Raw genomic sequence first — 17,309 nt, forward strand, 5'->3', positions numbered from 1 at the left:
TTGAAACTCAGACAAAACTACTGTAACAAGTAAAAACAGGCTTCTGGAGGTAAAAGAGCATCTACACTGTGGTGTTGCAAAAGAAAAAGAAAAAGAACCAAGGAATAAAATATGACTAGGCTGTAGCATAACGTATGAATTGCAAGTCACGTTTTTCTCTTGAATTCTAAATCTTCTCAGCGGTATCTCAGCTGCACAAAGAGCACTTTGATCTTCTTTTGCACCATAGACTGTGCAGTCTATCACTTTCCGTTAACAGCAATGTTAACAGGAGAAATAAACTCCACGATGCAAGAGCTGTCAGTGTTTTACACAGCCTGAGAAATCAATGCATGTGGTCTGTGTAGCCAAACGCCTTTGTAGTTGTTGATCTACATCCTTTCATTTCCCACTGCAGATAACCTTTGACTTCTTACACAAAGATCGGTATTGATTGATTTTCCTTTTCAGAAAAAGTTCCCTGCACTTGCCTTTCTCTGCTGCTTTAAGTCTAGCATGAAGCCATCTCGTCTGGAAGCGCGTGTTGAAACAGTGATACTTCCTGTGACACTATGTCTTATGTGGACTCTTCAAATAAAAAGCATCTTGCATTGTCTGCAGCAATAAATACTACAGAGATTCAAAGAACAGCAGTTATGGTTCGGGGTTCTGAGGTCCACTACAAGGACAGGGATATGCTTAAGGTATAGCCTTTTTTATGTGAGTGGTGTGAGAGACAAAAAACATGGAGGGAATCTGAAGATCTCAAAGTGCAGACAAGGGAAGTATTTATTTTATTTTATTTTATTTTATTTATTATTTATTTAACATTTGTTTACCTGAAACTTCTGACTGGGTCAAGAACCCATTTTCGGTGGAGGCCCTGGGAGAAAAGCTCCAAACGATACATGAAGGTTAAGGCAATTTACATGAACAAAACAACAGCAAGTATTAAAGCACACATTAATAAGTAATGAAACTAAATAAGTACAGAGAGGTATATGCAATAATAAAACAAGTACTAGATGGGCAATACTAAATAAAAGTAATGTGGTAGATTGCAAAAAATGAATATGTGTATATATATATATATATATATATATATATATATATATATATATAGTTCCACTTTGAATCATCAAAAGCTTGAAACATAGAAATTCTGATCATCGAGACCAGAACATCGAGCTTCAAACCATCGAAGATTCAAAGGGAATGTAAAAAAAAGGAAAAAACTCTAAAAACTATTTTATGCAGTGGGGCTTCAGCCCTGTGCACCCCTCACCCCCCTAACTTTAATATACCAACTCCGAGATTGCACTACATTGGGCTAAAGGGAAATCTCTGTTTTAGCGCTATATGCAGAAGCGCTAAATGGAAGATTTTCCGTACCCTGTCTGCAGTGCCATCACTGAGATGACACATTCACAGACACAGTGTGCAGAGCACCTTGCTGCCCTGCAGAAACACTAGCTTTTTCCCTTTTTTACTTACCTTTTTCTTCCCCTTGACAACATCGATGTTCTAAACACTCGATGATATAGTCTCGACCATATGAATTTCGATGGTTTAGAATTATATATATATATATATATATATATATACACATACATATATATATATGAGTCTACTTTACATGATCGAACTTTCAAATGTTCGATTTTCATATGGCCAAGACCATATGATCAAACATTTAAAGGTTTGAACATGTTAAAAAAAAGTAAAACAAGCAAAAAAAATAAAATAAACATTTCTAGCAGGGGGGAAAGCCCTTCTGCACCCCTCACACCCCCTGCTATTTAAATATACCAGCTCCTAGATCGCACTACATTGCAGAAAAGGGAAATCTTCCCATTCCGCTCTGTATGGAGATCTCCATTCAGACCGTCCGTACCTTTAAAAATTCGTTCATATGGTCTTAGCCATATGAAGGTCGAGTTTTTAAAAGTTTGATGATCTGAAGAGGACCCATATATATATATATATATATATATATATATATATATATATATATATATATATATATATATATATATATATATATATATATATATATATATATATCAGGTAGGATTAAGGTAAAGAATGAGTGTCAGGCAGAGGGTCAAAATATTAGAAGCAAGTTGATGCTTAAAGGCATAGTAGAGTAGGAGGGGAAGAGTTAAGGTGTAGAAATATGTAACGTCTCTTAGTTCGATATGTTAGTGGTTACTGGATGAAATTTATGTTTTAGGGATAAAAAGAAAAGCCCCTAGAGAGTGAATGGAATTCACCTGTTAGGTAAAGAGCAGGGAAAATACAAAAGAGGAAGAATGATTCTGCAACTAAAGTTCCCAAGTGACTTAAAATACGATGCAACAAGGAAATTAATACACTTCACTTTTCAACAGCAGCATGCAAGGATCTGGCAGAAGCTAAAAGCTTGTCACAACATTTGTTGTAGGCTTTCTGCTGCCAGAGGATATCAGCTGTGTTGCAAACCTTTAAAAGTAATAAAAAAAGAGCAAACTGCTTGAAGAGTCGTCAGTGGTTATAAATATTTGTCAGCATTTTTTTAATCGTGCACATGTACATGTAGACAGGTGTGCACTTACTGCATTTTCCTACTTTATATAACATTTTCTTACTTTATATAACAATTTCTTACTTTATATAACATTTTCTTACTTTATATAACTTTTCTTACTTTATATAACATTTTCTTACTTTATAAAACATTTTCTTACTTTATATAACATTTTCTTACTTTATATAACAATTTTTTACTTTATATAACATTTTCTTACTTTATATAACATGTTCTTACTTTATATAACATTTTCTACTTTATATAACATTTTCTTACTTTATATAACAATTTCTTACTTTATATAGCATGTTCTTACTTTATATAACAATTTTTTACTTTATATAACATTTTCTTACTTTATATAACATTTTCTACTTTATATAACATTTTCTTACTTTATATAACAATTTTTTTTTACTTTATATAACATTTTCTTACTTTATATAACAATTTCTTACTTTATATAACATTTTCTTACTTTATATAACATTTTCATACTTTATATAACATTTTCTACTTTATATAACATTTTCTTACTTTATATAACAATTTTTTACTTTATCTAACATTTTCTTACTCTTTTCCTCTGTCTTCTATCTCTCTGGTAAACTACTTTATTCTGCTCCTTTCCAAAAGTTTTGCCTGTAACAATGCACAATTCACATGGCCCTGGCTGCATCTGAAAATGGTCAGTTGTGAACAATGCATTTATCCAGGTGACAAAAAACAAACAGATTGCACTAGGTTTGATCTTCATCAGAAATGCCCACTTCCACTGTACTTGATACTGTGTTTGACATACTCAAAATAAAAGCATATATTTGACAGAAAAGGTATTTGGGCTACAAATCCTTATTTATCGACTTTCTTTACTGTTAAATATATTAAACAAAGTTTTTTCAAACATTGTATTAAACATTTCAAAGAAAGCAACAAGTAAATGTGTAATATCCCAGCATGCAAATCATATACTTCAGTAATATTTACATTTTAAAGGGTAATTGTCACTTTCAGAAGCAAATGTAAGTAGCAGGCCCTTTGTGATGCCTCTGCACTGACCCAGTAATCAAGGAGCCTCAATCCTCACCATTGGCAACAGTGAAGGATGTACACAATGGGAAGATGACAAGTACACACACAGTAAAGTACAATTTTCTAAAGAGCACAAAGAAACCACAGTCAGTCTGGGGCTAGTTTCTCCCTCTTTTTCCAGATCCCCAATAAGAGTCCCCACTGGCACAGCTATAGGGTCAAGATATCAGCTGAGTAGTCAAGGCAAAACCTCCAGCACCCTCTGTGTCCAACTAATGCTTCATGTCCCCTGCCTAAGTAGCTGACACACACACACACACACACACACACACACACACACACACACACACACACACACACACACACACACACACACTTTGAGATTTGATTTATATACAGACACACACACACACCTGGGAAAGGCTGGCACAGGTTTACTAGCTATGCCCCTTCTGCCCAGACTATAAGGTAGTTATCACTGCCACCAACCACTCTTTATCCACTATTATAAGGCCCGTACAAAGGGTGTCCAATCCTACTGTGTAATGTTACTATTAATCCAAATGGTAGTGTTGACCAAGACTTGTAAGGCTATTTAGGAGTGGCCTGTACACTGTCACCAAATACATATGCAAGTGTTCTATGAGCTTAAATATGTTTCACAAATATCAGCCACAAAGATAAGTTTAAATATATTTAATAATAAATAATAAAAGAAGAAAGCAAGGGAGTTGGGATGGTAGCTTAATGGCTAAGGTGTTTTCCTTACAAACACAAGGTGCAGTGTTTGAGTCTCACAAGGGATAATTGGCTAGGCTTAAAATGACTTGCAAGGGCAGTTAGCTTAGTACTAAACTATGAACCTATGAACAATACTCAGAAAAGAAACATAGTTACTGCAGAGTTCAAAGAAATTTTGGAAAGTCAGAGGATGCCTGAGGAGTGGAGAAAAAGTGTTTTGATACCTATCTTTAAGAATAAGGGTAATGTGCAGAGCTGCAGTAACTACAGAGGGATACAATTGATTAGTCACACCTTGAAGTCATGGGAAAGAGTAGTGGAAGCTAGGTTAAGAAGGGAGGTGATGATTAGTGATCAGCAGTATGGTTTCATGCCAGGAAAGAGCACTACAGATGCAATGTTTGCTCTGAGAGTGATGCTGGAGAAATACAGAGAAGGTCAGAAGGAGTTGCATTGTGTCTCTGTGGACTTAGAGAAAACATATGACAGGGTGCCTAGAGAGGAGTTGTGGTATTGTATGATGAAGTCAGGAGTGACAGAGAAGTATGTAAGAGTGGTACAGGATATGCACAAGGGTAGTGTGACATTGGTGAGGACTGTGGTGGGAGTGACATATACGTTTAAGGTGGAGGTGGGATTACATCAAGGATCAGCTTTGAGCCCTTTCTTATTTGCAGTGGTGATGGACAGGTTGACAGATGAGATCAGTCAGGAGGCCCCATGGACTATGATGTTTGCAGATGACATTGTGATATGTAGTGAGAGTAGGGACCAGGTTGAGGAGATCCTGGAGAAGTGGAGATATGCTTTATAGAGGAAAAGAATGAAGGTCAGCAGGGCTAAAACAGAATATATTTGTGTAAATGAGAGGGGGGGTAGAGGAATGGTGAGGATGCAGGAAGTAGAGTTGGTAAAGGTGGATGAGTTTAAGTACTTGGGATCAACAATTTAGAGTAATGGTGAGTGTGGAAGAGAGGTGAAGAAGAGAGTATAGGCAGGGTGGAATGGGTGGAGAAGAGTGTCAGGAGTGATTTGTGACAGACGGGTACCAGTAAGAGTGAAAGGGAAGGTCTACAGGAGGGTAGTGAAACCCGCTATGTTATATGGGTTAGAGACTGTGGCATTGCCAAAAAGGCAGGAGTCAGAGCTGGATGTGGCAGAGGTAAATATATTAAGATTTGCACTGGGTGTGACTAGGATGGACAGGATTAGGAATCAGTATATTAGAGGATCAGCTCAGGTTGGACAGTTTGGAGACAAAGCAAGAGAGGCGAGATTGCATTGGCTTGGACATGTGCTGAGGAGGGATGCTGGGTATATTGAGAAAAGGATGCTAAGGATGGACCTGCCAGGTAAGAGGAAAAGAAGAAGGCCTAAGATAAGGTTTATGGATGTGGTTAGGGAGGACATGCAGGCAGTTGGTGTGAAAGAGCATGATGTGGAGGACAGGAAGAAATGGAAACAGATGATCTGCTGTGGCGACCCCTAACAGGAACAGTCGAAGGAAGTTGATGACTGCAGAGTTCATAATCACAGGACATATTTTAAAACAACATTCCAGGACAGTCTCAAATAAACACAGAAAACATCTGAACAAATCTTTACTTTATTCCTGTATATATCTAAAAGAGATACTATGCCCTAAGTCTTACTTACAAGCAAGTGCAGATGTGATAATGAGTGGATGTTCTTGCTAGGCCAAAGACAAAATACAAAATGCATAGTCTCTCTCTCTCTCAGAGAGTTCTTAAGTTAATATCAAATATTACTGCTGGGTCAGCTTGGATGACATCACTCTTTGTCACCTGACTTCAGTTCCCAGGCTAAACAGAAACCTAATAGAATTTTAGCATCTCTGTGTTAAAAATACATATCTCTCAGACGTTTGACAGATCTTGGAAGTCATAAAACAATAAAACAATTTACATTTTAAACCTAATAATTACTTTTTTTTTCAAGACAATCGAAAAACTTCTAGCTCTAGACATTGTGTCTGCTATTGAACTAAAATTGAAAGATAACCCACCGGATTCTGCAAGCCCTGCACGGCATGCAGGATTAGTGCAGGAGCTCCAGCAGGCAATATGTCTGCCATGCGATCCAGGAATAACCTGTAGGGATGTGCACGAGTGCTTCTGCACTAGTCCTGCATGGACTCAGTCCCTGTGTGCAAATTACCCCATTTGCAGGAGAAACCCACGCAAATGAGGTGAATTTGTGATCCAGAAAGCTGGAAACCGGCCATGCAGGACTAGTGTAATCTGCAGAAATGTACTCCGCCAGTAATGGAGTACATTTCTGCAAATTACAAAACGGAGCCATGACAGCTCCAAATAAAGAGTGGATATCATGTAGAAAGCATGCCTATGGCCAACTATAAGGCCATTGGCATGGAAAACATTTGCAAAAATAATTAAAAAATCAACATTTATTTTTTTTTTTAGCCGATCTCAGCTGCTTAAACATAGGGCAGTGGTGCGCAAATGAGATCTGGCAGAAAATAAGAAAAAAAAAACATAAAATAAGCATTCTAACCAAAATCACTATTTTGCTATTATACTCAATGGCAAGCAAAATACAACATGGCCAGTGAATAGTGGTTGCTAAGGGTGGAGGCTCACTGTGGGACATGTAACTATACATCAGCAGGCAATCCTATGAAAATGAGGGGAATGATAATGAATCCCAAATTTCCCCTGCATGTTAGTCAGCACCCAACAGTGTAAAAGCAGGAATAATGTGGTCCAAGCCTAGGAGTTAGCTGACATCATAGGGGGGTGTCAGGCATACTGTAAGCGGATTGGAGCCCTGTGGCTCGGGTTTGCTCCTAGCTTAACAGAGCTTAGCAAGGGTGTGTGTCTGAGGCTGTCTAGCACTCTGTACATTGCCTAAGTGGGTGTGCATACCATGCCCCAGGTTTTAAAGGGAAAAAAAAGTAAACCAGGAAATAGCAGCTCTGTGCACTTTTGAGCACTGTGTTTGTGTAGTGTGCCCCTGGGCTTAAACAGGAAGGCAATGGGAAGAGAAAACAGCAGTAGAAAGGTAATCTAGGAGAACTAGCATAGCTGGCAGGTGGAATGCATCAGAACCACCCAATTACACAGGCAGCAGACCAGCCCAGCCCACAACACAACTATAAAATATGCAAACACCTTTCCCTCTGGTTTTTCCCACATACTCTACACCACCAGTGTATACAAGTGGGGAAATTTTAACAAACAAAAACAACAGAATGATAGGGGCTGCAACAGCTATCAGACATCAACATGTGGAAGAGGCTGAGGGTGGTGAGGATGAGAATGCTGTCAACCAACCTACAATGAGGAGACGGAGAAGGGTGTACAGACCCAGGGTAACCTACAGGGGCTACATGAGCTGGAGATAGTGGAGTGCTATAGGGTAGACAGGGACCTCCTAAAGCAAATTATTGAGCTGTGCTACCCATGCCTGACACACAGAACTAACAGGGGGAACCCATCCCAGTGGATACCAAGGTATGTGTAGGCCTAGGAATACTAGCCACAGGTACCTCCCAAAGCCCAACTGGGGATATCATGGGGATCTCACAGGCATCAGCATCCAGAGTATTCCACCAGTTCCTGGATGCCATGTCAGCACATGCCGGTGAGCATGTATATTTCCTCAACACCCGTGAGGTGTTGGTCAGCAATATGCGTCTTTCCACCAAATAGCAGAATACCCTGAGGTGGTGGGTGCTATAGAGTGCACGCACATATGCATGACAGCACCACCCGGTGAACAGAGTAGGGTCTCCATCAACTGCAAGGGTTCCCCCTCCATCAATTGTCAGATCGTGTGTGATGCCCTGGGCATTAGGTGTGCTGGATACCCTGGAAGCTATCATGATTCCCACATCTGGGATCTGATGCAGCTGTACCAGAGATTTGCAAATGGGGACATCCCTTATGGTCACCTAGTGGGGGATGCTAGTTACGCACTGGAGCCATGGCTGATGACACCTATCAGAAATACACACACACCCAAACAAGAACACCATAATGAGGCACATGCACAGACCATAATCATAATAGAGCATGTGTTTGGGATACTCAAGTCACAGTTCCAGTGCTTGTACACATCTGGTGGAGCCTTGCACTACTCACCATTTACATGTACCCAAATTGTCATCATATGTGCCATGCTACACAATATGATCCTGCAAAAACAGCTGCAGCAGGAACAGCACGGGGCAAGGCCACACAGCCCCCCACCAATGCTAAGGCTTGCACAGGCACAGAGTAGCTTGGAGAATGAACAACATGAGCCTGCCCCAGTAGGAAGATGGAGGTGTACCCAGTATGCCATGGCCTTGGCAAAGAGGCAACACATAGCACATACACTGACACAGTAGGGACCCAGGGAATGACACCTCTCTCTGACTCACACATACAGTAAAAAGGATGACAAACATGACACTACCTGTGCTCAACCATGTATAGGGAGGGTACTATGTGCATCCAACATAAGCAGCCCCCAGCACCGTCCTCAGTACTGGCACACCAACAAGGTAAGTCACTTCCCTTACTGATTGCTGATTGGAGTAGTATGTGTAGTTATTTGTATCTATGGTATGGATGTGAGCATGCAAGGGAATTGGGTGGCTGAATGGGATGCCAGCAGATAGAAGACACCTATAGTGGCAGTATGAGATCTGTAACAAATACGAGTGTCACCATAGTAGCCAGTACTACACATGGTGACAAAACCCACTGCAGGAAATGTGCTGGGCCACATGTGTGTCCATATGACACACACATGCCAGTCAGAGAGGTTCACATACCCAACAACAGTCACAGCCAGCAGGACAGTGTAGACAGACACAAACAAAGGCTGTGCTAAGGCCACTGAATGATGCCTATGGGTAGCCTTCCCCCTGGCCTACACAGACAGACTACATCAGTTGAGGCAGCAGGATGTTAGTTCTGAAGGGTAGGAAGTCAGAAACTAATATGTAGGTCAATCACACATAAGACCTGTAGTGCACTGAAATGCCTCTAGTCAGCATGATAGGTTAGAAAACAGAATGAAATGGAGTACCTGACATACCAGTACAGTCATAGCAAATGTGTACAAGTGGCAGGTGTGCACCCCCCAATCCTGTGTAGCAGTGTAGAAACAGTCAGGTGTGGCCCCATAGCCTATGTAGACATGTAGTAGCAGTAAGGTGTCCCCCCCAATCCTATGTAGACATGTAGTAACAGTCAGGTGTGCCCACCCAATCCTGTGTAAAAATGTAGAAACAGTCAGGTGTGCCCCCCCCCAACCCTACTTAGACATGTAGTAACAGTCAGGTGTGCCCCCCAATCCTATATAGAAATGTAGTACTGGTCTGGTGTGCCCCCCAATCCGATGTAGATACATTGTAATAGTCAGGTGTGCCACCCAATCCAATGTAGAAATGTAGTAGCAGTCAGGTGTGCCCCCCAATCCTGTGTAGCAATGTAGTAACATGTATGTGAAGGTATAATACCAGTGGAGCACAGATGCCCAGAGGTGGCCAAGGTAGCAGGATAGATTGTAGCATTTGTACAATTTGCAGGTATGTGTGTGTCAGGTTGGTGTGTGTTTCATATTGTGTGAGAGTGGTCAGTAGGTATGCATGTTGAGATTTGACCTTGTGGCCATTGCCCACTACTGCTGATGACAGGGCCAAGTCCTCACAACTGCAGTGCTAAAGACAATTCCCACTAGTATAACACATGCTAGTAGTAAGCCATTGTAAATGTATGGTGGTAATATGTGTCACCATCTGAAAGACTGACAAGGCATGGCTGTTGGGGTAGATATACAAGCAGTACAAAGCGGAAAGTACCCCAGACATACAGTTTATAATGTGTAACTGTGAAATGGACAAACCCTTGGAATTGTACATACAGGTATGTATCACATTATCTGGGCTTGTAGTAGGGAATACCGGTGTTGTCTGCCCAAACACTTGAAGATCACAAAGGTGGTAGGACTAATGTATTGGGAAACAGCTGATGTACCTGCACATGCCAACATAACTGGAATACCCCATGCATATCTGTGCATCAGATGCAAGTAGTGTCCATAGCACACATGCACCCAGCTCACCCAAACACCACCCACAGGCACCTCTCTGGTTGTATCCCTGCTGTTGGGAATGGGTACAATATGACCCCCACCTGTATATGGCAATAGCAACAGAATGCAGCATGCAGTGCAGGTGTCCCATGCAGGTGTGTCCCTAGCTGTAGGTAGCACTGTGCCAGCATCCACACCACCTGATCAGTACTGATAGAAAGTATTGCATGAACACCTAGCACACCTACCCTGTCACCCCAGAGGAATATACTGTATGGCGGTCTGGGACTGAAGGACTGACAGAATGCAAAGGCCTGCCACAGCTGGCCTGCATCACCACCAAATGGCCTACAGGTCTCTGCCAAAGGTCTGTGTCTCACACATGCTGCCAATACATGTTATGTCATGGACACCCAAATAACAACATAACACACTCCACATAAGCCATATGCAAGGCCCTGTGGGCAAACCACAGTAACATGTCCACCATGTCCCACTGCATGAACTGTGGACCAACACCAAAACACAGCTGTGATGAGGTGATCACCTTAGGGAAAGTATCAGAGAATGAATGCATAATGTATGGCAGAGGATAGAATAATAGAGGGGGGATGGGAACATGGGCAGCATGGAATGTGCAAGGTCTGACACACACAGCTGTGTGCACGCACTATCCCTGGCTGAAAACACATAAATGGGTGGCTGCAAACCTGCACATACACCACAATAGGGGTAATGTCCTGACTCATGGCCCCTGCCTCTGGGTAACCTGTGTGAATCTGTACAGCTGTGAGGTATTGCCACAGCAAGTTAAGGCCATACTGTCATGTTGATGGATGTACAAGTATGGGATCCTCTGCCAGCACTGTACCAGGGTGCTGAACAAAGATACACAAGACCCAGCAGCAAGTGTTTGCAGCTCCCCCTATAGAATATGTAGGCATCTGCTCACAATACTGGACACAGCTGCATTCACCATTGTTCCCCAGGACATCACTGTGAGCAAGAATGTCCACCTGACAGTACTTGAGGACATAAAACATCGTAATGTTTAACAGTACACGTCTGAATATCTCTGCTAACACTGGTACCATGTAGCAGAAGCAGCACAGACACAATCACCTACAGTACACACTATCCCTTGCACAGTTTGCCCTCATATTGCCAAATGATCTACGGATACCCTGCAGAAACAGTTTGCTACCTGTAGGTGTACAACACAAAGGTCGGCATTGGAGTACAAACTACCTGGAATGGATCCACACATTCAATACAAAAGGGCATACTGGGCATGCTGACACACTTGGAGAAATGAAGGCAATGTCAGACAACAACATACTGAAAGATCATACTGGGCATTCTCACACACTTAAACAAATGAAGCCCATGTCTGCAAACAACAGTGGACCATACATATCTGACTGTTGCAGATGTTAGTGCATAAACTCCTCAGTATGCACCAGTCATGTTTTGCACTCACATTGGATAGGAATACAGACATATATCCAAGGACAACACACTATAATAAGCCAAAAGTAGACATACATATATGTGTGGAAGAGAGTGACTGTGACAAAGAGCCATCCATCATGCAGCCTGTCCCAGCCAGCACATAGCCAAGTGGCTACAACCACATGATTTGTAAATTTCACTCACTGTAGAAATTAGCCACTGGTATCTGTCAGCATTATGGACTATGTGGTGCAAGTGCTAGCTGTGCATCATGACTGTACAAGGCAGTATTCATCTAGCAGCTGTATACATGTACCTGCAGAATATAACCCTGCATGTGCCTGCATGTGGTGTGTCAACCTCTAGATGAATGGGTTATGGCCCATGCACACACACTGCCCTCCCCATAGCCCTACTATGACAAGCCTGTGGATGTCATCCACTTTGTAATACAGCTTTGGGAATGGAGTAGCCCAGTAATATCTGTGGCACATCCTAATACTGTGTAATGCTGTAATGTGATAAACTAGTTAGGTAGGAGTTCTAATCCCAGACATGGCAAGTGTGGTGTGTGTCTGTCTGTCTGTGTAGGGAGCAATGCTTTTTACATTAGTCACACTCACTACAATTCAAATGTCCTACTTTGGTAAGGCTGCTGATGTCATTCACTGTGAAATACACCTTTGGGAAAGGTGTAGCCCAGTAATCTCAGTGGCATGTCCTATAAGAGCGTAATGTTGTAGTGTGGTATTATACTCTTTTAGGGGTTCTAGTCCCACATATGGTAAGTGTGGATGTTTGAGTGTGCGTTTCTATATCAACATAGGGAGCAATGCGATTTAGGCTAGTCACACTCACTACAGATCAAATGCCTTACTTTGGCAAGGCTGCTGATCTCATTCACTGTGATATACACCTTTGGGAAAGGGGCAGCCCAGTAATCTCTGTGGTGCATCCTAATACTGCATAATGCTGTAGTGAGATAAACTAGTTAGGTAGGAGTTCTAATCCCAAACATGGCAACTGTGTGTGTGTGTGTGTGTGTGTGTGTGTGTGTGTGTGTGTGTGTGTGTGTGTGTGTGTGTGTGTGTGTGTGTGTGTGTGTGTGTGTTTCTGTGTGTGTGTGTGTCTCTGTCTGTGTAGAGAAAAATGCTTTTCAAGCTAGTCACGCTAACTACAATTCAAATGTCCTACTTTGGCAAGGCTTCTGATGTCATTCACTGTGAAATACACCTTTGGGAAAGGTATCACCCAGTAATCTCCATGGTGTGTCCTATAACAGTGTAATGCTGTGTTGTGATATAGTACCCTGGTAGGGGTTATATTCCCATACATGGCAAGTGTGGATGTTTGTGTGTGTGTTTCTATGTCTGTCTAGAGAACAATGCTTTTTAGGCTAGTCACACTCACTACAGATCAAATGCCCTACTTTGGCAAGACTGCTGATGCCATTCACTGTGAAATACACCTTTGGGAAAGGAGTACATCTGTAATCTCTGTGATGTGTCCTATTGCTGCATAGTGCTATAGTGTAATAAACTAGTTAGGTAGGAGTTCTAATCCCAGACATGGCAGGTGTGTGTGTCTGTGTGTGTGTGTGTGTGTGTGTGTGTGTGTGTGTGTGTGTGTGTGTGTGTGTGTGTGTGTGTGTGTGTGTGTGTGTGTGTTTATCATTCGTATCCTGTGTGGAGGTGGTCATGAGTGTGTAACAACTGGACTCATTGTGGAGTGGATTTTGCAAATTTCTTATATGGTGGCCCTATTAGATGTCACAATGTCCACTGTACAAGGATAACAGATGTGAAATAGCTGAGAGGCTGGGGTGCCAGTCCATACCCCTACATGTGACATCAAGGCCTGATGAACAAAGTTAGCAACCCTTGTATTACCTAGAGAGCACTCTCAACCCATGTCTCATACACAAAGGCACTTGCCTAGGCAACAACCACTATGGTGGCAGTGCCCTGCATATTGCCCACAGATAGTAATCATGGTGTGATTGCAGTGGAATACAGAGGGCATGGTACCCTGTCCATCAGTACAATAGGCATGTACATGCAGACAGTGCACCTTCACTATGTTCCCCACTTAACACCTGGAACACCTGTGGAGCCATCAAATGTGACACACAAAGGACCTACCATGCCTTAAACACATTCCTTGCATAGACAGATGCCACTGACACCAGAGAATACCTATATCATTCTATCAATGTAGGTGCAGGGTCAACCTGCAGTCCATTTCCTGTTCCCGCCACATGAGGCCAGGTCTGCCACATCTGATGATAACTACATGGACTAGACGTATCAGGTACAGTTCTACATCACTGTACATGCATGTGGGATGTATGCACATCCCTGACACCGTCCATGTCATGGACTAAAGACCACATACATGGCAAGCAATGCACAACAATAGCCACACACAATAGTTACCCAGGTGACAGGATGGTGAATACAATACCCACCTGTGTGGGCCAATCCAGACACTACACCCCTGAGCCACACTGCAGACCATTGTCATGTGGCCTGATTCCAAGGTATACCCATCACCTAGCCTTGTATAGCCTTCTGGCACAGTCAACTACTACACACCCATGACGCACTGTGCCTGAAGCATGCTGTTGGATGTCAGACACCTCATATAACCTCTGGATAAACCCTGTGGTGCATCTGATACCTGCACAGTACTGTATTTTGGCAAACTAATTAGTGAGGAGGTGTACTCCTGACCCTGCCAGTCTGTCAATGTGTGTGGGTCCCTGAGAGAGTGTGACTGTGTTAATGCTGACACCTGTTCATGCAGACAGGCATGTGTACTACACCTACCATATCGCTACCATATCTCTGTTGCAGATGTCACTCACCATCACATATACGTTTGGAGAGCTCCTCAACATGTAAGCTACGTGGTGCATCCAATAACTCCATAGACATGTGATAGCAATACATAGCCAGTCAGGGGTTTGATACTCTGTACTGGTAGGTGTGTGACACAAACATGCTTAGGTTTTACTTTCCCATCCCCTCCCTGACCTATCTTTGCCTCTGTCTGCCTCTCTCACTCCCTCTGTGTGTATGTGGAGATGTACACCTGCTTTGCTTAAGCAGCAGCATGTGTTTTGTAAGTAATGCTCATGATCAGCTGATGGCCTCTGCATGAATTGCAGCCCTCCTCTAGCTGATTGCATGTGGAACAGCTGTGGTAACATTCCCATAGCCAATTGCATGGAAACACACTCCAATACCTAGGAATATCATGTTAGTGTTGGGCCTTTTCATTCATTGTGAGCAGGACCTAGATCTGTTGTTTGGCAAACAGCATCACAGATGGACTGGGGATTTACCTCTAACAACATACACTGTGGAAATAGGCCAACACACAGGAGGGGGATGTGACAGACATGACTACAGAATGTAAGTATTGCTATTCTGCATTTGGAGTAATGTTGGTTTAACAGGGTGCGTGTGGATATGGCTAGTTTACATGTTTTAATACCTGTCATGACAGTGCTATGTTTCTAAGGAAACCCCCATCTGTAGGGTCATCTGTTGACTGGGCAGTGCGTGGTGCCTTTTGCTTCTTGTGTTACTCACAGTGCACCTATTTGTGAACTGCAGAAGCGTATTGTGAGTATTGCAGACAGTAAATGGTGACAGAAATGAGAGTTACTGACTTTATATACCTCATAGGACATATGTCACAACAAACCCCGTTACAACAGTAAATGTATGAGGTTATCACAGCAACATGTCAATATTGGCCTTGTGTTTGTGCCCCCAGCCATAACTCTGTCAATCTGTGCACATATGTCATGCAGTAAGAGGTGCATATGTTCTGTAGACCATAATTTATTGACATCATATCTGATAACAAGCCAGTAAGATATCAGACTGCGACACATGTTATGTATAATAGGGGTTATTTTTGAGGACATAGCCTGGGCATTCTGTGGTTTTGTGTGCAGTACTGAGGTCTGTGTACTTATGGTAATTGTCGACAGTGTGTGTATTGTGAATATGTACCTTGGCCTGTGTACAGACTGTGGTAGATGTCATTGTTCTTGGTCTTGTTCTATCCAATGTTACATGCTGCTCCACTGTATGTTACCCTATCGGCTTACATGTTTGTAGGACCAAACACACACATGTCCCATACCACAGACAGGCATCGGACCACACTGTGTAGTGGCCCTGTATATGTAGGGTTAGTGTGTGAGTGGCACATATGAGGATGGTGTTGATCAGATAGTCCATATACTGTAATATTACACTAGCTACCATATGTTGCTGTGGCTGTGTTCACATTGCTTGTGGTTATGCACTTTCACACAGGTGTCTGTTACTCTGTGCTGTGACATGCCTGTAAAGCCTGCTATATATGCAGGTACATGTGTATTCCCCCATAAGAAATGTAGGCCAGTGCTGTGGCAGTCTGCCTGTAGCCTGCACAGTGCTTTGTTACATGCCCAGCAGCTTAGTGTACTTACTCAGTGTAATGTTATATCCAGATACTTGCCAGATGTACTGCTGCCATGCCACCATAGCAGTCATGTATGTCGGAAAAAGCAGTGGGATGCTGTACAGATGTATGTCACCAACTAGTGAGTAGTATGTGGCCATGGGACCTCTGTTCCAGTGGTTAGTATGTGTCAGGACAGACAAGGGTGTGTGAATGAATAACCTATGGGGGCAAATGTATACCAGTGTTTACATGCTATACCCATCTACATGGCTGTTAACATCCACATTGTCAGGCTTGGTCCACATGTCTTGCACTAAGGGGTTCTTTGTATACCTCTGGACTGACCAGAGTGTGTCAGACTGTTCACATGCATTGACCATATCTCTGCTGTTGTACACAGGATCATTACTGTGCTAGCAGGGGTACTGTACTATGATGTCCTTAGGATATCTGTATGTGGCCAATGGTGCACATGTTTAAAGCAGATGGGCTTTTCTACACACAACATGTCTGTGAAGACAACCCCTATTACAGTAGCAATAGTCTACATATATACCTGCAATACATACCTGACATCCCCTTGCACTAAGATGTTGGAACTATTGGGGCTGAGATAGGCACCACTCTATGTTCAGGAAATTTGGTGACCATATATGTATATATACTTATCCATATATCTATATAGATATATACATATCAACATACATAGATGGATGTGTATATGTACAGATATATATATATATATATATATATATATATATATATATATATATATATATATATATATATATAAACATATAAACACTCAGATATATACATATACACAACAATATATGTCTACACATATACAAATACATATGCACATATACTTATGGATATCTACATATATAATGACAGTAATAGGTATATCAGAATAGATCTGTATGCACATATAGTTATATATATCTACATAAATAGACATATCTGTACACATAGAATGTGCATACATCTCTCTCTCTCTCTCTCT

Source organism: Protopterus annectens, chromosome 16.part0, assembly GCF_019279795.1.
Source record: "Protopterus annectens isolate FY-2018-M chromosome 16.part0, PAN1.0, whole genome shotgun sequence".
Classification (NCBI taxonomy): domain Eukaryota; kingdom Metazoa; phylum Chordata; order Ceratodontiformes; family Protopteridae; genus Protopterus; species Protopterus annectens.